The sequence below is a fragment of the Erinaceus europaeus genome, chromosome 4 (genome assembly GCF_950295315.1).
Source record: "Erinaceus europaeus chromosome 4, mEriEur2.1, whole genome shotgun sequence".
In the NCBI taxonomy this organism is placed as follows: domain Eukaryota; kingdom Metazoa; phylum Chordata; class Mammalia; order Eulipotyphla; family Erinaceidae; genus Erinaceus; species Erinaceus europaeus.
The window spans coordinates 30,797,692-30,821,261 of record NC_080165.1 but is presented as its reverse complement, the minus strand read 5'-3'; the positions used below and the strand labels follow the sequence as shown (position 1 = coordinate 30,821,261).

Here is a 23,570-nt window from a genome sequence, read left to right as displayed (position 1 = left end):
GGGTACAATTCCACACAATTCCCACTACCAGAGTTCCACATCCTATTTCCTCCATTGGAAGCTTTCCTGTTCTTTAACCCTCTGGGAGAATGGACCAAGGGTCATTATGGGGTGCAGAAGGTGGGAGGTCTGGCTTCTATAACTACTTCTCTGCTGGACATGGGTGCTGGCAGGTCAAACCATACCCCCAGCCTGTTTCTATCTTTCCCTAGTGGGGAAGGGCTCTAGAGAGATGGGGTTCCAGGACACATTTTCTATAAAGAAGGAGATAAGTTCAGTCCTACAAGGTGGCATTGGCAAGATAAGAGTCTCCAGGGAAAGTAATTGGGGGCTAGTGAAATATCTCATTTGGACAGTGTGCTGCTTTGGTATGAATGCAACCCAGGTTCAAGCTCAGCTCCTATTGCACTGAAGGAAGCTTCTGTGCTGTGGTTTCTGTGTGTGGTGTGGTGTGGTGTGGTGTGGTGTGGTGTGGTGTGGTGTGGTGTGGTGTGGTGTGGTGTGGTGTGGTGTGGTGTGGTGTGGTGTGGTGTGGTGTGTGTGTGTGTGTGTGTGTGTGTGTGTAAAGAGAGAAATGGTGGGGGAAGGAGGGAAAAACAGGACCTTCATCCTCACACCCCATTCCTATCCTCACATTGAACTCTGCAAACACGACTGAATATTCTACTACCCAACAGTTTAAATATTAACAAGCATATGAAGGGACTGGGGGAAAAAAAAAACTGGAGTCTGTAATAAGAAGCAAGCCTCAGCTGGATTCGATAATTATTTCTTGCGCAACCCTAGGCTGCAGTCAGAGCTTTCTGAAGATTACATACTTCCAGCAGCTCAGGCATGAGGGCTCAGCTCTGCCCATACTGCATAAACCTTTTCATAGCATAATAATTAGTCATGAAAAAGCAGAACAAAGAACCATTCTGACCATGGTGGCATGTTAATATTGGAATTACTGGCTTTCAGGAGAGATCTTTCTCCCTTGAAAGAGTGTAAATAGGGAGAGGAAGGAAAGCTGGGGTGTAGAGAGAAGAGAATTGGGCCAACACAGACTCCACACAAGTGGAGGGTGATTGTGTGGTAGGGGGTGTCTGTTGCTGTTGTTATGCTTATTCATACTGCTGCCTTATTTTATCTCCCACCAAATAAAGACATTACACTAAAAGTTCAGTCTTGGCTTAGCAAAGGGGAGTGCGCCTTCTGTTCCACCTTATTGGGCTTCTAAGATTCTAGTCCTGGCATCTCAGTCTATTCCCTGTAACAAAATCATGGCCCTAGTTTGCCACCCATTGTATTGTCCATCAAACTAAATATTTGGAAAACCAAGGTTCTAGAATACTGCTAGGCTGGTTACTCCTAATAAGATTTGGATTGTTGGGAGTCAGGCGGTAGCGCAGTGGGTTAAGCACAGGTGGCACCAAAGCACAAGGACCAGAGAGAGGATCCCGGTTCAAGCCCCCGACTCCCCACCTGCAGGGGAGTTGCTTCACAAGTGGTGAAGCAGGTCTGCAGGTGTCTTTCTTCTGTCTCTCCCTCCTCCTATCCAACAATGAAGACATCAATAACAACAATAATAACTACAACAATAAAACAACAAGGGCAAAAACAAAGGGAAAATGAATAAATAAATATTTTTTAAAAGATTTAGATTGTTGGAAAATTCATGACATATTTTTCTATGTTTTCCTGTGCAAAAAAATGTGTTATGACTTTTCTGACAACTCAATATATACATAGGTCCCCTATACATAGCTCCTAAAATTACAGGGGTAGAAAGTGACTGAGAAAATCCTCTATTATAGTGATTTTACAGATGAAGAAACGGAGGCCAGAGAAACCAAGAGGTGAGTTTTCTCACAAACATTTTAAGAATCCAGATGAAGGCAGTTGCCTTGACTTTTATTCTGAGAGTACATAGCTAATGTCACACACACACACACACACACACACACACACACACACACACATTCTTACCTGTTCTGTGACTTTAGTCTCTACCTGAAAACTCCACCCAACCTGTTTATGCACTTGATAAACTCAGCTATATGTAAGGGGTAGGAGATACTCATGGCAACACTGCAGCCTGCAGGTAAGTTTGAAGATAACAGCAGTACACCTGCAGAGAGCTACCCAACAGACTTATTCTCATAGCCTCCACCTCTACAAGAAGAAATGTGTCCATAGGCCCTGCGGGGACTGGAGAAGAAGGAGGAGAGATAGCACTAAAAAGACACACCTTAAGTTTGAACTGAAATGAATGCTCAGAAGGAGAGCAGTATTATTCAAAATTTAATATGCCAATGCACCATGCTTGATGATAATCACTTAAAACTACTCCAAACTGACAAAGGAAAAACACTTTTTTCTTTTTTTTTTCTTTAGATAGGACAGAGAGAAATGGAGAGAGAAGGGGGAGTCAGAGAGAGGGAGAGAAAGACACCTGCAGACCTGCTTCATCACTTGTGAAGTGACTTCCTTGCAGGTAGGGAGCCAGGGGCTTGAACTGGGATCCTTACGCCAGTCCTTGGGCTTTGCACCATGTGTGCTTAACCCGCTGTGCTACCGCCCGACTCCCTCACATTTTAATTTTTTTAATATTTTTATTTTATTTTTATCTTAGTTATTATTAGATAGAATCAGAGAGAAATTGAGAGAGGAGGAGAAGATAAGGAGGGAAAGAGATAGAGGCATCTGCAGCCCTGCTTCACCATGCATGAAGCTTTCCCCTGCAAGTAGAAACCAGGGGCTTGAACCTGGGTCCTTGCACACTGCAATGTGAGCACTTAACCAGGTGCACCACAATCTGGCCCCTGGAAAAACACTTTGTAACATAGACTCTTTTCCCTTATATAAGAGTTTGACTAGTCCAGAGAAATTCTTTTTATTATTATTTTTTATTATTTACTTATTTATTTTTTAATTTTCCCACTTTTGTTTCCCTTGTTGTTTATCATTGTCATTATTGTTGCTATTGCTGTCTTTGTTGTTGGGTAGAACAGAGAGAAATCAAGAGAGGAGGAAAGAGGAGAGAAAAATAGACACCTGCAGACCTGCTTCACCGCCTGTGAAGCGAGCCCCCTGCAAGTGGGGAGCTGGAGGCTTGAACTGAGATTCTTACGCCGGTCCTTGTGCTTTGTACCACGTGTGCCCGGCTCCCCTAGTCCAGAGAAATTCTAACAGTGGTGAATATTTGGATCACAGTATGTCTTAAAATACCTCTGAGAGAGAAAGAGAGAGAGAGGGACATGCAAGATAGAAACTTAAGTATTTCAATGAAACTGTGCCCCAAAGATGACAGTTAATGGATGGTCCTAGATTTAAAGAGAGATCTGTAGTGACAGAATATTCTGTTTTTACCTCTAATGATTTGGATAGAAACACCTTTAAGTCTCTACTCGAACATCTGTGACTTTTCTCTGGTCAGCCTACCTATAACTGCAAAAACGGCTTCCTCCTCCATTCCTCTCTCTCCCTGCCTCATTCTTCTTGCCATCGCTCATTACCCTACCATACAGATAGTGTACGGTGGTCCGGGAGGTGGCGCAGTGGTAAAGCTTTGGACTCTCAAGCGTGAGGTCCTGAGTTTGGTCCCTGGCAGCACATGTGCCAGAGGGATGTCTGGTTCTTTCTCTCTCTTCCTATCTTTCTCATAAATAAATAAAATCTTTAAAAAAAAAATAGCATATGCATCTTTGTATTGTGTCTATCTTCCCTGCTCTAGGAGTGCAGCTATTTTGTTTTGTAGTCAGAGAACTTAGAATACTGTGTAACTGAATGAATGAATGAATGAATGAAGACAACATTCTTATCAGATGTTAAGATAATGTAAGCCTAAAATAAGTTGGGGAAAATATTAGATGACAAAGTCAGCAACCAAAATTATCCTGACAGGTGAGAACAGTAGTCTGAAGCCAGCAAGATGGAATTTAACAAATTATGTAAATCAATCCCACACTTGGATTTCAGAAAAGCAAGTTACACAAGAACAAGATGGGAAGGATAAGGCAGCTAATGATAGGCACATGATTACGCCTCAGAGGACAGCCAGTTCAATCTGTCAAAAATAAAATCAGCCTGTCCAAAAAAAAAAATTTTTTAAGTGTCATCTTAGTGTAATCCCTAATTTTTTTTTAAAAAAAATCATTCTTTTCAGCATATCATACACCAATATACGTGCCTTCATTTAAAATCACATATTTACATACACAGATACAATGTACACATGACTAGGGCCACTCAGTCTAATTACAAACCGCCTAAATGTCCATCAAAAGGAAGCTGAGGAAGCACAAGAGGTGGCACAGTGCATAAAGAGACCTTCGCTTCTACCTATTTTGTCCAAACAGTACAGTAAGTGCTCTGCACCACTTGTCATTAGAGAAGTGCACATTAAAAACACCTGTGAGAATGGCATAAACAGGAAACAGGTGCTGGTGAGAATGTGGAGATAAAGGTTCTCCCTGACAGTGTTGGTGAAAATGCAAGCTGGTGCAGTCCCTATGGAGAACAGTAAGGGGAATCCTTAACCAAAGGAAAGTGGAGAGACCTTACGACCCAGTAATACCTCTTCAAACGACGTAAAATTATTTTATAAACCTATTTTAAAATAAAAGACGTGTCATTTCTTTTAACATAAAAATACTAATTCAAAAGAATATATGCCTCCACCGTGTTCATAGCTGCACTATTCACAATAGCCAAAAGGTTAAATCGACCTAAATGCCCATCAACAGATGACTGGGTAAAGAAGCTATGGGGTTATGGGGTAGTGTAGTCCAGGAGGTGGCACAGTGGATACAGCATTGGACTCTCAAGCATGAGGTCCTGAGTTCAATCTCTGGCAGCATATGTATCAGAGTAATGCCTGGTTCTTTCCCTCCATCTCTCTCTCTCTCCCTTTTCCTACCTTCTTCATGAATTAGTAAATAAAATCTTTTTTTGTTTGTTTGTTTGTTTTGTTCCTCCAGGGTTATTGCTGGGCTCGGTGCCTGCACCATGAATCCACCGCTCCTGGAGGCGATTTTTTCCCCTTTTTATTGCCCTAGTTGTTGCAGCCTCGTTGCGGTTATTATTGCCATTGTTGACGTTGCTTTGTTGTTGGATAGGACAGAGAGAAATGGAGAGAGGAGGGGAAGACAGAGAGAGAGGGGGAGAGAAAGATAGACACCTGCAGACCTGCTTCACCGCCTGTGAAGCGACTCCCCTGCAGGTGGGGAGCCCGGGGCTCGAACAGGGATCCTTACGCGGGTCCCTGCGCTTTGCGCCACGTGCGCTTAACCCACTGCGCCACCGCCCGACCCCCCAATAAAATCTTTTAAAAAAAAAAAAAAGAAGGAAAGAAAGAAGAAGCTATGGAATATATATACAGTGAAACATTGTTCTGAAATAAAACAGAACTTAAATAAGAAAAAGACAAACCAGATGCACTGATTTAGTCTTTAAAGAAGTTAAATAAGCAGAATATTTTTTAAATTTTTTAACTTATCTTTATTTACTTAATTGTTGAATAGGAACAGCCAGAAATTGAGAGGGAAGGGGGAGACAGAAGGAGAAAGACAGAGAGACACCTGTAGCTCTGCGTCGTCACTCATGAATCTTTCCCCCTGCAGGTGGGGGCCAGGTGCTTGAACCCAGGACCTTTCACATTGTAACATGTTTGTTCAACCAGGTGTTCCACCATCTGGCCCCCAGAAGAATTTTTAAAAAAGAAAAAAAATATCAAATTTTTTCTTTTTTTTAAATTTTTTAATATTTATTTATTTTCCCCTTTGTTGCCCTTGTTCTTTTTATTGTTGCTGTAGTTACTATTGTTGTTGTTATTGATGTCATCGTTGTTAGATAAGACAGAGAGAAATGGAGACAGGAGGGGAAGACAGAGGGGGGAGAGAAAGACAGACACCTGCAGACCTGCTTCACCGCCTGTGAAGCCCTGCAGGTGGGGAGCCGGGGCTCGGACTCTTTTTTCTTTTAAGACTGATTTATTTCATGAGTGAGAGTTGCCAGATTATATCTCTGTCATATGTGCAGGATATTGAACATAATAGCTCAGTTATGCAATACCTCAGTCTCACACTCTACTACTGAGCTTCCATCCTGACCCAAAATATCCATATTTGTGTACAGAAGTGATTCAGAACCTTAATATGGGGGGGGGGGGGGCTTTTGACCTAAGCATATCTGGGAGCCTGTTAAAAACAGAGTTACAGTCCCAAGTCCAGACCTATTGACATGTAGTCTGCATTGAAGAATTTTCCCAATTGGTCCCTTATGTACATATATTTTTTAGGGAATATTTTCACATGTGTATGCATATACATAGAATGAAAGGAGAGAGAGAGATCATCTCCAGCATAAGCATGCAAGTTGATGTTGTAACAGGCTGAGCTAGCTCTGGAATATTTTTAAGGAAGACTTCTATTATTATTCTTGGCTTTTAACTGTTACCACTGAGTAACAGTTCTTTTTAGGTATCATACCTGGTTGATGAGCAAGGACCCGGGTTTGAGCCCCCAGTCCCCACCTGCAAAGGGAAAGCTTTGTGAATGGCGAAGCAGTGTGCAAGTGTCTCTCTACCTCTCTCCCTCCCTATAACCCTATTCCCTCTCGATTTCTGGCTGTCTTTAACTAATAAATAAATAATGTTCTTTTTTTAAAGTTCTTTTTAGTCTTGTTTGTTTGGGTCTGCTTTTTTATTTTCAAAGAAACATTGTCTAACCACCCTTCCTAAAACCCACTAACCCTTTTCCTGACCCTTTGCCCTTTTCCCTCCCAGTAGATTGATTTAATTTGTTGATTTGCTGTTAGTGACTACTGTTTATTTTTATTTTGTCTTATCCATTTGTCAATGTTATTTCCTTGTATTATACATGTAATATTAGTATCTGTATTTCTCCTTTTGATTTATTTCACTTTCAATATTCCTGGTCAAGGTTTTCTTTTTGTTGTTGTTGTTGTTGTCTGTGTTTGCTACAAAGGTAAATTTTCATCTTTTTTAAATAGTTAAGTTGTGTTCTGTTGATACTTTCTTATTGAAGACACCTAACAGTTATCAGTGTTTAGCAGCTCACAGACCTTGAATTTGGAACTAATTCTAGCGTCAGTTTTGAGGTTAACCTTGCCTACTTTTCATTATTGAGAGAGAATGCATAAATGAGGGTTAAATGATCAATCACAGGTAGATATCCAGATTGACAACCAGCCCGCAGGGGTGCAGTGGGCATCCTTACCCGGTCACTATGGCTGAACAAGAGCAAACTATATCTAAGATGTCCCTGCAGTAAGAGTTTGGCTAAGCAAAGTCAGCTGACATTGAAGTTGGACCCACGTTTGAATCCCCAGAGTACTGATTATCAGAGTGGGAACCAACCTCTCTTGAAGCTCTCAGCAGATTCTGTTCATCTTCCTTTCTTACACTTAATGGTGCCAGGCCAACATTACTGTCCTACAGTTACATGGCCAATCTTATTCATTAGGGTTGCTTCATTTTTCTGAAATGGAAAAGGAAATAGCACAATGTTTATGCAAACTGCTGTCATGCTCATGTCCCAGGTTCAATTCCCTGCACCACCATAAGCCAGAATCAAGCAGCACTCTGGTAAAAGTAAATATTGCCAGTCAGTGGAACACCTGGTTAAGCATACACATCGCTCTGCTCAAGGACTCAGGTTTGAGCCCTCACTACCCACCTGCTGGGGAAAAGCTTCACAAGCATTGAAGCAGGTTTGTTTGCTTGTTTGCTTGTTTGTTTGCTTGTTTGTTTGTTTATTACCAGGGCACTGCTTAGCTCTGGTTTATGGTACTGCTAGAGATTAAAGCTGGGACTTCAGAGCTTCAGACATTAGAGCCTCTTTGCATAACCATTATGCTATCCACCCCTGCCCGCATTGAAGAAGGTCCGCAGTTGTGTCTCTTTCTCTTTCGATCCTCCCCTCTCAATTTCCTGTCTGCTCCATAAAATAAACAAACAAACAAACAAACAAATAATATTAAAACATCATTAGTGTCGGGAAATTGTGAGGATGTGGTTGAGCTTGGCAGGGCTTGACCTGAGGAGTGCATCTATCCTGTCAGTCTCTCTCTCTATGGAGAGGTTGAGCAAGGAGAGACAAGAGTAACCCCAAAGGTTTGCCTTTATCAAACTCCCTGTCTCACAAAGCACCCCACATTCCTGATACTATGGCCATTAGATAAAAAGAAAGGGGGAGATGACAGAAAATTGTGAGGAGCCTCACAAAGCATTAAGCCAGCTCCCCCTGCTCCACCCTGCATTCCTGATACTATGGCCTATTTACACAATCATTGTTTTGCCTGAAAGATCCCCACCCATTCCATTCCTTTGATCTATCTTCATTCTACCCTCAAGACTCTCCCTGCCTGCAGGGTAATATTAATCCTACCAGTTAAAACCCTCACAACAGTTGCTAAGGAAGTGTCTACCTTTTGCCTTTCTCCGCCCCTTTTCTAGCTATTTCCATTTCCAACTTGCCACTTGCAGGTTTGCCTTTTAAAAGCCTTGACTCTCTTTGCATTGCCTTATGCCATGTGTTTGGTTCCTGAGTCATCTCCCTCGCGTCACTGAGTGAGTAGCAGCCCAGGCTGGCTCTGGTTGCAGTTGCATTCTCTCCAACCCAGAGAGTATGCGCCCAAGAAGAGGCACCTCCACGCTAGCCTGGCACATTAGAATCTTGATAGAGATTGATTTGAATGCCCAGATGGCCTTCAACGCTATAAATATTTTAATAATAGAAGTTCTTCCAATTTATAAATACAAAATACCTTTCCATTTGATTGTGGGTTTTTGTTTTTTTTTTTTTTCTTTTTGACAACTTCTTTCATCAATGTCCTATAGTTTCCAGAGTAGCAATTTTTCCTTCACCTACTTGGCTATATTTACTCCTAAGTATTTTATGGCTTTTGATGTTATTTCTTTATTTCTAGATAATTCATTGTTAGCGTATATTTACTTTTTAAAAGTGAAGCCTTTTCTAAAAGTTTTTAGATACATACATATCAATTTCAAGTAACATAATAGGGAGTCGGGCGGTAGCACAGCAGGTTAAGTGCAGGTGGCGCAAAGTGCCAAGGACTGGCATAAGGATACCGGTTCGAGCCCCTGACTCCCCAATTGCAGGGGAGTTGCTTCAGAGGCAGTGGAGCAGGTCTGCAAGTGTCTGTCTTTTTTTCCCCTTCTCTGTTTTCCCCTCCTCTCTCAATTTCTCTCTGTCCTAGCTAACAACAACGACATCAATCACAACTACAACAATAAAACAACAAGGGCAACAAAAGGGAATAAATAATAAATAAAAAATATTTTTAAAAAAAACATAATAAGCACACCCAACCAAAAAGAGGTGTGTACTCCTATGTTCATAGCAGCACAATTCATAATAGCTAAAACCTGGAAGCAACCCAGGTGCCCAACAACAGATGAGTGGCTGAGAAAGCTGTGGTATATATACACAATGGAATACTATGCAGCTATCAAGAACAATGAACCCACCTTCTCTGACCCATCTTGGACAGAGCTAGAAGGAATTATGTTAAGTGAATTAAGTCAGAAAGATAAAGATGAGTATGGGATGATCCCACTCATCAACAGAAGCTGACTAAGAAGATCTGAAAGGGAAACTAAAAGCAGGACCTGATCAAATTGTAAGTAGGGCACCAAAGTAAAAACCCAGTGGTGAGGGGTAGGCATGTAGCTTCCTGGGCCAGTGGGGGGTGGAAGTGGGCGGGAGGGATGGGTCACAGTCCTTTGGTGGTGGGAATGGTGTTTATGTACACTCCTAGCAAAATGTAGACATATAAATCAGTAGTTAATTAATATGAGAGGGGGAAATCAATTGTATGTCTCAAAGTTTCTCAAAAGACAAACTGAATCTTTTTAATATATAGGCTATGTATTTGATATGCGGACTCTCTCAAAAGCCTAGACCAAGTAGATTAGAAGCTTCCAATAGCACAGCTATATACAAGATACTGGGTACTGTCCAGGAAACCATAACAAAGGGACTTTTCAAAGTTAACCCAATTAACAAATAATGTGATGATAATATTAACTATCGATTGTCTTTTTGAACCCTAAGACAGCAGGAACCTCACATCTTCACTATAGAGCCCCTACTTCCCCCAGTCCTGGAACCCTTGGATAGGGCCCACTTTCCCGTATGCATCTCCCAATCCAAACCAAACAACATTGCATCTGCCGATCACAAACTAACCAAAGCAACGATTGCTACCTCAACATGCTTCACCCCAGAATGTATCCAGAGACTTCACGTGTGGAATGACAACCCTTCAGCTTCATTACTCGGGTGAGACCTTTCCTTTAATAGTACACTCTAATTTCATCTCAGGTAGTTCACTTTCCAACAAAGTCCCATAACCTAGATATACACCAGTTTCTGTGAGAGAGAGCTTATGTGCACACGTATCCATAAACTACTGCAAAATATATACCTGAAAGCAGGACTACACTAGAGTTTGCAGTGAGTACCTCCCTAACACTTCCTCTCCACTATTCCAAGCTTGGGATCCATGATTGCTCAACAAATTGTTTGGCTTCATATGTTAACTCTCTTTTCAATCACCAGGTTCCAGATGCCACCAGGATGCTGGCTAGGCTTCCCTGGATTGAAGACCCCACCAATGTGTCCTGGAGCTCAGCTTCCCCAGAGTCACACCCTACTAGGGAAAGAGAGAGGCAGACTGGGGGTATGGACCGACCAGTCAACGCCCATGTTCAGCGGGGAAGCAATTACAGAAGCCAGACCTTCTACCTTCTGCATCCCTCAACGACCCTGAGTCCATGCTCCCAGAGGGATAGAGAATGGGAAAGCTATCAGGGGAGGGGGTGGGTTATGGGGATTGGGTGTTGGGAATTGTGTGGAGTTGTACCCCTCCTACCTTATGCTTTTGTTCACTAATCCTTTCTTAAATAAAAAATTAAAAAAAAAAAAAAACATAATAAGCCTGTAGTATGCTAACATAAATAAAATATTCTGTGATGAATAAATATATGTTCCAAAAAAGTTAATGACCACAGTGGCATTGTTTTATATTTTTGAAAATCTCTAATGCTTAGCTCAAGAACACAATTAGAGTCTCAGATTTCTACAGTATTCAATCCATTGCAGTATGTTGCCTTACATCAAGCATATAAAGAAGATTCAGTATCTCAGAGATAGTGTAATTAGGAACGAAAAGTATGCTATCTTTTCAGGTAATTGTGAATATTCTTCTTTGACACTCCATAAAAACTTGATAAATAGAATTTCTTTTAACGTTTATTTACAAGAGAGAGGGAGCAGGAGTGGAAAAAAGAACCAAAATACCACTCTGGCACAAGTAATGCCAGAGATCAAACTTGGAATCTGGTGCTTGAGAATCCAATGATTTCTCCATTCACTGTGATGTCAAAATTTCTTAAAGATCAAAAACAATGTGGATTCTAAAATTATGGCAGCTTACTGTTTAATTCTGTTACATAAAAAATCTACTGGCATATCTTACATGATTTGCAATATGATAAATTTGTGCTTTGGGAAAAAATAACTGGGGTATACAGATTTTCAAACTTCACACTTGTCATTATACAAAAATGTTTAAATAGAACTTGTTAATAGCATTGTTGACTTTAGGTGAAAATTCTTTTAGGTTTTAAGAACTGTTAAGTTCACAATGGCGGTAAAAAGTTTTCCCAAAATTCTAATTTTCACTAGGCAGCTCAAATATTATCATGATAAATATGCTGTTAGTTACTTTTTCTCTTGAAGAGACAGAACCAATTCATTCTTTTTAAATAAAAACAGTCTGCCAATACCTAAATCAAATATAATTTTTCCATTGCTCTTTCATATAAAATTATCTATTTTTTTAAGTAAACATCTAGCACAACTAACAATTTATTGCTATGCGTGCCTTTGGTTGAGTCAACCATTGTCACTGAGTTTACAAAGTGCACTGGGATAAGCACACATAGTATGAAGCACAAAGACAGGCTCAAGGATCCCGGTTTGAGGCCCAGGCTCCCCACCTGCAGGGGGGTCACTTCACAAGTGGTGAAGCAACTCTGCAGGTGTCTATCTTTCTCTCCCCCTCTGTCTTCCCCTCCTCTCTAAAGTTCTTTCTGTCCTGTCCAAGAATAGTAACAACAGGGAGGAAAATGGCCTGCAGGAGCAGTAAATTCAGCGCAGGCACTGAGGCCCAGCAGTAACTCTGGAGGCAAAATGGCAAAGGCACTCCGGAAGGTGAATCCTGGTGACTTGGCAGGGTCCCATGGTTACCTGTCAACTTCCCTTTTTGCTGTCAAGATGTTATGCATAGTGAGTTGGATTATCAACGAGATCAGGAGCCCCCTGCAAAGAGTGATAAACTAGGACCTTGGAAAACATTTTGGACAAACTGGATGCCTACAATGTATGTCTCCAGGAGACCAAAGTGAACACCATGCGATCATTCTTGGTGATCCGAATACAGCCCACTACCCCATTGACCAGTGGGATTCAGTAAACTTGAAATGCTTTGAAGAGGACGCAGGGCGAAAACAGATGAATGGCTTGCTTTATACCCCAGGGCAGTCAGGCTGAAGCTCATGCAGGGCCTTTTTTGATAGCTACCGTTGCTTCCAGCCAAAGCAAAAGAGGGCTTTTAACTGCTGGTCAGTATTCACAGGTGCCCATTGTCTGAACTACAGTTCCCGACTTGATTATGTGATTCAGGACAAGAGCCTGGTCATAGACAGGTTCTAGGCCTCCATTTTGATGCCTGAAATAATGGGCTTTGACCATTATCCTGAAGGTGCAATCTTGAATGTGTCACTGTGCCTGCAAAATACTATCCACCTCTGTGGAGCAGCTTCCTTCCAGAGTTTGCAGACACCCAACAAAGATCCTTCGCTTCCTAGTTCATCAGGCACACAATCCTGCATTCAAGCAGTCAATGCTGCAGCTCAGCAAGCAAAGTCAGCCACCGACACATCAGAATAAAGCTCGTTTACACTCAATCAGGCCTCGACCAGGTCAGGCTATCTCCCGCAAAGGCCAAAAAAACTTGAAGAGCTATTTCCAACCCTCCCCAAACTTGGAATTTCCTAGCTTCAGTGCACTTGTAACTCCAGAGATGCCTGAAGAGGTGTTGGCAAAAGTGATGAAGGGGCAGGTCAAGACTTCAGATTCAAAGGCCAACGATGGAGGTGCAGACCTCATTCTGGAAGACTGTGCTAGGAGGACTTTAACCTATGGTCCCTCTACAAGGGTCATAGGAGGCCGTGTGTGCTACGAACTGTAAAGAAGTCAGGACCCAACCTGGGTCGCCACTTCTACATGTGTGCCAACCCTCAAGGTCATCCCACTGACCCCTCTTCCTGCTACAACTTCTTCCTCTGGAGCAGGCCCAGATAAACAGATCAAGGCCTAGGAATGTCTGGTATGACCAATGCTGAACATGAGCTGGTCAGCTTCTTCCTAAAATGCTTCCTTCTCCCCTTCCACTTTCCTCAAGGATTATTCCTTTTTCTCTTCTTCCTCTAGTGCTTCTTTTCCTCTCTTCTTCCTGACTTAATTCCTTCATGGTGAACTTCTTGCATCTTAATGCTATAACACAGACCCATACCATTATTATTATTATTATTATTATTATTATTATTATTACTTCCTTATTGTAGGATTAATGTTTGTAATCAACAGTGAAATAAGGTAGTTTGCACATGTGTAACATTTCTCAGTTTTCCACATAGCAATTTGGCCCCCACTGGGTCCTCCTCTGCCATCATGTTCCAGGACCTGAAGCCCCCACTCCCACCCCTTTTACTTTGGTGCAACGCACCAACCTTATCCCACTTTCTACCTTCTTATCATAAGTACAATGTGAATTTAAACCCTTTCCTTCTTTGTATGAAAATATATTTGTGCCTAAATAAAATCAGTTTTTATTTTAATTCATATATATATATAAAATCAAGGGCTGACATTACAGTTTTACCCATCCTTTCTTTTGTACCACCAGTATAAATGTCACCACAGGTGTTCCAGAATAAACAATAAAGAATCAAAAAAGGCATCTGTCATTTGGGATATTTAAGCACCACGTATGTTTGGCACCCAGCACTTATAAAAACAATGTCTCCTTTGAAGGTCATTTATCTAAAAGCTAGATCAATTCAAGTAAAACACTAAGTCTTACAACTACTTATAAGTAGACAAAGGACTAGTTGAATCTTCATGTTTGCATCTAATGCTTTATTTCAACAAGTTACTGTACTGTTGGAAAAGTAACATGTGATCACTTCTTTTACTGACATTTCAGCCATCAGGTATTCTTCCAAGCCAACAACAGCACAAGACTTGATGCTTCTGTAAGCCTGGCTTTCTTATAGCCTTTGAATCTTCAGATGTGGCATAGAAGGCTTGCTTCTTTGAATGGTTCTTCTCTGGCTTCAGGATTTCCCAAAAAAGAAACATTCAAGGGCAACCCACATGTCATTCTTGCTTCTCTAAATCTTTCTCAGGCCTATGGTCAACTATCCTGGAAATGGGTCATTAACTTGCAAACTGTATTGACTCAGTAGTGGGAACCTTTTTGGCTCCAGACTGTGCCGAATTTCGCTTATTCCAGAAATATCTTGTAAGACTTTCCTAAGGCATTGAATGATGCAAACCACATTTATCCACTGACCAGAGGCAAAAATGTGATTGAAAAACAGGCCCTCAATTTCTTCCCAGCAAGACAGGGTGAGGACAGGGTTCACCATACAAAGCCGGCCTTTCTCCCCTCCTTGAAAACAACCTCCCATGGTTCATAACAGAATCTTTCATTGTTGAAAGTGGTTTTCTTGAGAACTCTACTCTCTTGCCCTTAAACACAGAACTGGGGGAGAAGGCAAGTTAGAGCACAAGGCTCACTCTGGGGCTTCACATGCTCTGTAAATAACACTAACAGAAATGATAATGAAAGGAGTAGAAAAGCATCCCCTTGGGTATTGCAATTATTAGTATTTTTCAGCATGTATTCTGTATACAGTACTGCATTTGACCCCATGATGACATGACAGTGAGCTGACATTTGACCCATGATCCTTTTGAATTATTCTAGAGCTTTCTGTCTTCGTTAGTTTCCTCAGTCTGCATATCAAAGTACTCAGTATATTTTCTCACAGTTCTGGAGGCTGGAGTTCCAGGACAGAGGTGTGATGGACTTGTTTGTTTGTTTGTTTGTTTGTTTGTTTTTCAAGTATCTCGCCTGAGCCTGTAACATCTCCTTCTGTCCTCAGATGGCCTCTCCTCTGTACACATCTGTGTCCTAATATCCTTGTTGTACAGAATGCCAGTCTTATTGGATAAGCCTCACCTTTGACTACATTTTAACTTAATACCTCCTTTAAAAAAAACCACTTCCAAGAATGATCAGTTCTTCAGGTTCTGGCTTATTATTTCATACATGAATATAAGGGAACATAAGTCAGCCCATAGCATGCTTTCCTGTTATCCCCTTGTGTTCTCTTAAATATTTTCAATGTGGGTCAGGCAACAAACACACCTACCTCTTTCACCTCTAAGCCTGTATTACTCAGCAAGCTTCCTGGCATGTTGCACTGGTCCAGGATATATTCATTGAAAATATAAAAACCTGACAAATGTTCACTTGTAAATACACCAGCATCAGAAGGATAAGAAATAGGGAAACTGAAACCTTATTTTTTTTTAATTTACTTCTTTATTGGGGAATTAATGTTTTACATTCAACAGTAAATACAATAGTTTGTACATGCATAACATTCCCCACTTTCCCATTTAACAATACAACCCCCACTATGTCATTTATCATCCTTCATGGACCTGTATTCTCCCCACCCACCCACCCCAGAGTCTTTTACTTTGGTGCAATACTCCAATTCCATTTCAGGTTCTACTTGTGTTTTCTTTTCTGATCTTGACTGAAACCTTATTTTAAAGTGACACAATTCTATAATTTCATAGCATATGATCATATGTTATCAGAATAGCACAGTTTAGACCCAGATTAATACATGATGAACCTATTAAGCCTTTAGTATTATTAAACAATCTATTTTATTTATTTTTTATTTCCAGTAGAGTTATCACAGGGGCTCAGTGCCTACATGATGAATCTACTATTCCTAGTGGCCATTCCTTTACCTCCTCCCTTTTTTCTTTCATTTGATTTTATTTGATAAGACAGAGAGGAATTAAGAGGAAAGTGGGAGAGAGAAAGGGAGAAAGAAAGAGAGACACCTACAGCAAGGTTTCACTACTTGTGAAGCTCCCCTCCCCACTGCCCTGCCCCCACCCCCATGCAGGTAGAGACTGGGAGAGTTTGAAACTCGGTCCTTGCACATATTAACATGTGCTCTCAACTTAATGGGCCAGTGCTGGGCCCCTAGGATTATAAAATAAGTTTAAAATTCTTAGAACAGATTTAATTAATTGAACTTAACTAAATAGAATTAAGAATTCTAATACCAACAACTGTTCTGAGTAATTCTATGACCTTGCTATATTTACCTTTACAGAGAATTTAAACATAATTTTTTAAGATTCATTTTGTTAATCATAGAGAGGAGGGAGAGGTGGAGGAGGAGAGACAGACAGAGGGCAAGGGAGAGGGGGAAGAGGGGGAAGGAGAAGGAGAGAGAGAAAGAGAGGGAGGGGGAAGAATCAGAGCATCACTCTAGCACTCTAGGGAAGGGAGAAAACTGAGGACTTCATGTCTGTGAGTCCAACACTATTCACTGCATCACTTCCCAGGCTGCTAAGTACTTTTTTTTTTTTTTTTTTTTACCAGAGCACTGCTCAGCTCTGACTTATAGTGGTGCTGAGAATTGAACCTGGGACCTTTGGTACTTTGGACATGAAAGGTTTTTTGAATAAACACTATGCTATCTTTCCAGCCCACTAAATACACTTTTGATACATCATTTTAGAATAAAGTTTAAGACCAGTTTACAATGTTGCTGAGTAAAGTTTATTTTGAATTCTGAAATACTGAATGAGTGGTCCAGGAGGTGGCACAGTGGACAAATCACTGTACTCTCAAGCATGAGATCCTGAGTTCAATCCCCGGCAGCACATGTACCAGAATGATGTCTGGTTCCTTCTCTCTCTCTCTCCTCCTCTTTCTCATTAATAAATAAATAATCCTCACCTAGTTCCTATTACAGTTCTCTCACTCGCTCCAAAGCTAACCTTATCAAAGCAAGGACTGCAAAAGCTGAATAAGGACAATAGACTGGCATACTTTAACGATGATTCTTTAGTCATTATAAGGCCACCCCGTCAGCTGGGGCCCTAACTGGGGAGTCCTGAGATCCCCAAACAGACTTGATAGGCCTATAATTCAAATAAATCCCTCTCTCCATTGTTATGGTCATTTCTATCAGGAACAACAAAATAGACCCCTTTGTGGGCCCCCATAGGACCTTGCCCTCAACCTGGATCAACAATGGTAGAGAATGTTCCATCTTCCGAAGGGAGGATGGACAACATACTCTATGCTACACCTGAGGAAGATGGGTCGATACTGGGTCAGCATGGAATGTTCATACTCATGACCACAGAATGTGAGCTCAGATATAGAGGGATGTAGAGGTCATACAGGCTCCTAAGATGAATATGGACCCCCAGATCACATCAAATTGATGGGGTTTACAGTAATACTTATACCCCTTTCCCATATTAGGGAGCTACTCTCTTCCCTGATCCAGCTTTCTGGTCCTTTTTCCAGCCATGACATCATCTCCCCAGACAATAATTAGGATCCACCTGCATATCAGATTTTAGGCTCAGGCAAAAAAAAAAACAAAAAACACAAAACACTAGTATAGCTACAGGCCCTTTGAAATATATGCCTACTAGCTATCTACAAAATGGAGGACCCCCCCCCCCAACACTTCATCTGCACTATTCCAGTCTTCAGGTCCATGATTGTTCAACAATTTGTTTGGCTTTATATATTAACTCTCTTTTCAGCCACCAGGTTCCAGATGTTAGCCTGATGCCGACCAGACTTCCCTGGACAGACAACCCCACCAATGTGCCTTGGAGCTCCACTTCCCCAGAGCCCTTCCCCACTAGGAAAAGAGAGAGACAGGCTGGGAGTATGGATCTACCTGTCAATGCCCATGTTCAGAAGGGGAGCAATTACAGAAGCCAGACCTTCAACCTTCTGCATCCCACAATGATCTTGAGTCCATACTCCCAGAGGGTTAAAGAATAGGAAAGCTATCAGTGGAGGGGATGGTATATGGAGGTCTGGTGGTGGGAATTGTGTGAAGCTGTACCCCTCTTATCCTATGGTTTTGTCAATGTTTCCTTTTTATAATAAAAAAAAAAATTTTTAAGCTTTATTTCACAGGAAAAAAAATAAATAAAACATTTTTTTAAAAAAAGAAATACTGAATGAAAGCTTTCCACACTGATTCTGTGTGTAGACACTTGCTTCACAAGACACAGGATGTATAGACTAAAGGGATATGTTCTTGGTCAAAATTTCCCCACAATTTATATATCACATGATTCAGTTTTACATACAAATGAACCTCTTCAATGAGTATTTAAAGATAGAAATTCAGCAAATCGGGTGGGACTTTCTTCTCTTTCCCCATCTCTGCATAGAACAATGTTTTTAAGGATGCTTTTCCAAGCATACAATAAGGGGGGAACGTTTATATCTTTAATTCCATGAACTCAGAAACATCTGCAGCTACATCTGGAGTTAAATGGCCTAAGCATCTCAACTGAAAACTATCCACACACTGTATCTGGAAAATGATTCATCAAAAGGAAAAATACTACAAGATGTAGCCAGTTCCATAAAGGTCATGGAAAAAAATATTTTTTAAAACATTGTTCTAAAATCCACAAAACTGGCCAGAAGCCTAAGACGTCTAGGATTTTTCTCAGCTGGCTTTACTCTTCTTAAACACCATGGGACCCTAAAATACTTCCACTGGGAACAACGGAGAGAAACAGAAATAGCAGCAATGTACATGAGTAGACCCTTTTCACAGAGCAGCCTGCAAAAAAAAAAAAAAAAAAAAAATCTCAGGCCACATTCAGGGACATGCACAATTTTAGGAAATGCAGACAACCTGAAAGCCCGCTGACCTACAGATAACCTATGCAGCAACAATGAAACCTGAAGAAAATACATTTTTCACTTGAAAAAAGTAAAGGGGAGAAAAAAAAACTCCTTTAAAAATACTTCTCTTTTTCTGGAACTAAGTTGAAAAAATTTCAGATAATTCTGATCTCCACTTTAATGGTTTGAAACTGGTTTTTCCCATGGTAAATGAGTAGTAATTTCCCACTATGGCCATGGCTGTGATTAACACTATCAGAACTGTCAGTCCTGGGCTCCAAAGCACGTGAATAGAGGAATAGCAAGTATAATTTCACTTCTAATACACAGAGGAGTCACGTCAAAGTTGTTTACGAAACGCCCAGTCCCTAAAGGAAATAGCACCAAGAAAATCATCTTGGCGCTCACTGGACTTCCAAAACTGTAATACAGTCTTTTTTCTCTCTCTCTCTCTCTATTTCTTTCTTTCTTTTTCTTTCTTTCTTTCTTTCTTTTTTTTTTTTTTTCACCAGAAGACTGCTCAGCTCTGGCTTATGGTGGTCGGGATTGAACTGGGGTCTTTGGAGCCTCAGGCATGAAAGTCGCTTTGCATAACCATTATGCTATCTATTCCCACCCACTATAGACAGTCTTAAAGGGAGAAGACAGAGCAATTCATTGGTGCAAGATGGCAAGAAAAATTCAAATATGTGGAGCACTTTTAGAGCCTTTATTTTTTTCTCTAAGGAAATGTCCCAACCAGAAAACCATTCATCTGACTTTCATTCAAAACAAAATGTATTTGAAATTTTATTTTCATATTTGAATTGCAAAACGCTTTTCTAGCAGGAAATCTTTGTGCTGAATTTGTGTTGTTGTTATTGTTTTTTTTTCCATTCTCTTTGGCAGAACAGAGGAAATTCCTTTACAGATGAGGAATTTAGCACACTTTCATGACAGAATTTAAGAACAGTGAGGAGTGTGGTTCTGAACTTTGGAATAACAACTTCCAAGAATCAGTGTTCTATCTAAACCAAATAGAAATATGTAAATTTTTAAAAATTTTTCTCTACTTCATATATACTGAATTAGAGGTAAAATGAAGACATCAAGAGAACAGAGAAGACATTGGGTAATTATTGGTGTTGTCATAGGGAGCCAAATCGAATAGGACAAAAAAGATAGAACAACTCTCTTCAAGATGCCTCTTCCATTATCATTGACCTATCAGAGAAATTATTTTTTTTATTATCTTCATCTATTTATTGGATAGAGAGAGCCAGAAATTGAGAGGAGGTAGGGAGATAGAGAGGGAGAGAGACAGACACCTGCAGACCTGCTTCAGCACTCAAAAAGCTTTCCCCCTGCAGGTGGGGACTGGGGGTTTGAACCCAGGTCCTTGTGCACTGTAACATGTGCACTCAACCAGGTGCTCCACCACCCAGCCCCAAGTTCAGAGAAATTTCATCTCTGCAGGAACAGGTGTAGAAGATACACCACCCAGCCCAGTAGCCATCCCAGCTCAGTACATGGAACCAGTACTGAGCAGAGACTGGAAGGGTTCAAATAAGCATGGGCTCTCCTTTCACCTCTAACCTAGCTCCCATCCACACAGCTATTGTCTGACAGCTTTCATTATAGGATAGACCTGTATCCATCTTAAAATTGTAGGGGCAGAAAAGACACTTTTACCCCTCTAGCTTTTTCGTGAGCTGGTTAAGCAATCAAATAAACATCAGAATGATTTGCCAAAGAAAAGAACAAATTTAACTACATCTTTGTGTATAGACAATCTACATGCATGTAAATTCTACGGTAAATAAATCACTTTTCAGTCACCAAGTTGTAAACGATACCATGACGCCATCCTGTCTTCCCTAGGCAGACAAAGTCATCAATGTGCCCTGTAATCCCACCTTCCAAGAGCCCTACCACAGAGGGAAAGATAGAAACAGGCTGGGAAATATGGATCAACCTGCCAATGCCTATGTCCAGTGGAGAAGCAATTACAGAAGCCAGACCTCCCACCTTCTGCACCCCATAAAGATCTTTGGTCCATATGACCAGTGGGATAAAAAAATAGGAAACCTGGGGCCAGGAGGTCACGCAGTGGGTTAAGCACATATGGCACAAAGCTCAAGGACCTGTGTAAGGATCCCCCCAGTTCCCGGGAAAAAGACGACCAGGAACTCATGGCTGAGCTGGAACACAATTGCTCTTTTTTTTTTTTTTAAGCTTTCAAGTGTTTCTTTTTTTTTTAATTTATTTTTTATTTAAGAAAGGATAAATTAACAAAACCATAGAGTAGAAGGGGCACAACACACAATTCCCACCACCCAATCTCCATATCCCCTCCCCTCCCCTGATAGCTTTCCCATTGTCTATCCCTCTGGGAGCATGGACCCAGGGATGTGGGTTGCAGAAGGTGGATTCCCTCTTTTATTAATCAGATACATCGCCTTTTATGTATCTCTTCACCGGAAGTGGCAAGGGGAAAGGAAATGACTAGGAGAGGGGGCGGAGCAAAAAAAAAGAGGCCAAACAGAACATAGAAAGCTTCCATCTAACCAATGGGGATTAAACCAATACCCTACAGGCAGGGCGGGTCTCAGGCAAGAGAGTGATTATGTAAACAGACCACAGCATCAAGCAAAGCAGCAGACCTGGAGTAATGAACAACACAGCCCCACCCCCACTCCCCACCTGCAGAGAGGGTCTCTTCACAAATGGTGAAACAGGTCTGCAGGTGTATTTCTCTCCCACTCTCTGTCTTCCCGTCCTCTCTCGATTTCTCTCTGTCCTATCCAACAACAATGACTAATAATAACAAGGACAAAAAAAGGGGGAAAAAAGCTTCCAGGAGCAGTGGATTTGTAGTGCAGGCACCAGGCTCCAGTGATAACACTGGAGGCAAAATAGAAAGACTTCCAATGGAGGGGATGGGAAACGGAACTCTGGTGGAGGGAATTATAGGGGATTCTACTCCTCTTATCTTACAATCTTGTTAATCATTATTAATCACCTAAAAAAAAGGTGGTGAAGAGGACCTAGTGGGGGTTGAATGGAAATGTGGAAAACTGAGAAATGTTACACATGTACAAATTATTGTATTTTACTGTTGATTATAAACCATTAATCTCCCAATAAAGAAATTTTTAAAAAGAAAGGTGGTGGGTGGGGCTGAGGAGATAGTATAATAGTTATGCAAAAGACTTTCATGCCTGAGACTTTCGAGATCCAAGGTTCAGTGCCCAGCACTACGATAAACCTGAGCTGAGCACTGCTTTTATCTCAGGGTCTCTCTCCATCACATTAACATAAATAAATCCTTTTAAAAACAGAGGAAAAGGGAGTCCCGCAATAGCGTAGCAGGTTAAAAGAACATCAGCAAAGTGCATGGACTAGCTTAAGGATCCTGGTGAGAGCCCTGGGCTCCCCACCTGCAGGGCAGTCTCTTCACAAGCCGTGAGGCAGGTCTTCAGGTGTCTTATCTTTCTCTCCCCCTCTCTGTCTTCCTGTCCTCTCTCGATTTCTCTCTGTCCTGTCCAACAACAACGACAATAACTACAACATTAAAACACGGGCAACAAAAGGGAATAAATAAATAAATAAATAAAATATTTTTTAAAAAAAGAGGAAAAAATCTAAGGCAAATTGTCCTAGTGAGGGTATTGATATTGGGGGGCTATGAAACGAGATAGGGACTTACTTAATTAAAGAAACTGATGTTTTGTAAGTACGAGTCTGCCCTAATATAAAGGTAGTTTTCTATGATAGAAATGTTTCTGGTAAGAAAGAAAAAGAGAAATAAAGAAGGAAAGAAGGGCAGCATTTAGTGCACCCAGTTGTATGCACACATTATACCATGTGCAAGGACACAAGTTCAAGCCTCTGGTAGTCCCCACATGCAGGGGGAAGCTTCACTAGTAGAGAAACAATGCTGTAGGCCTCTCTCTTTCTCTCTCCCTCTTTATCTCCCCACCTCTCTCAATATCTCTGTCACTATCCAATAACTTTCTTTTCCTCTACAGTTATCACTGGGGCTTGGTGCAGGCACTACAAATCCACTGCTCCTGGAGGCCAGTTTTTCCTGATTTTTACTGCATAGGATAGAGAAAAACTGAAAGAGATGGGAAGCATACAGAGGGTGAGAGAAAGATAGACACCAGCAGACCTGCTTCACCTCTTGTGAAGCGACCCCCCTCTGAGAAAAAAATAAAAAATAGTGATATCAATAGTGATCAATAATTTGAAAAGTACTGATAAAGGGAACTCATAACATAATATATAAAATGGTTAAAACAACAAGAAAAAATATTGGAGAATTGAACCAGGACAAGAGTCCAGCTAAGAGTCCTCCAGAGAGTGAAGCACAAAATAACGAGTTCAACATCCAAACATTAGCTAAGGAAATAATAACAGGAGTGAGTAAAGAAAGCAAGCACTCGCTCAATGAGAAAGGCTTTCAGCCAAGAATACTATATCCTGCTAGACTGTCATTT

The 23,570-nt window shown here is 41.0% G+C and overlaps 1 long non-coding RNA gene and 1 pseudogene across 1 annotated transcript in view; one reads left to right on the top strand and one right to left on the bottom strand.

Moving 5' to 3' along the window:
* Positions 1–7,366: 7,366 nt before the first annotated feature.
* LOC132538263 (uncharacterized) overlaps positions 7,367–23,570 on the bottom strand; it is a 47,169-nt gene continuing 30,965 nt past the window's right edge. The window contains exon 3 of the long non-coding RNA XR_009549663.1: positions 7,367–7,481. This is a non-coding gene — a long non-coding RNA (uncharacterized LOC132538263). The remainder of the gene's footprint in view (positions 7,482–23,570) is intronic.
* On the top strand, positions 12,414–13,394 carry LOC103120877 (DNA-(apurinic or apyrimidinic site) endonuclease 2-like; annotated as a pseudogene).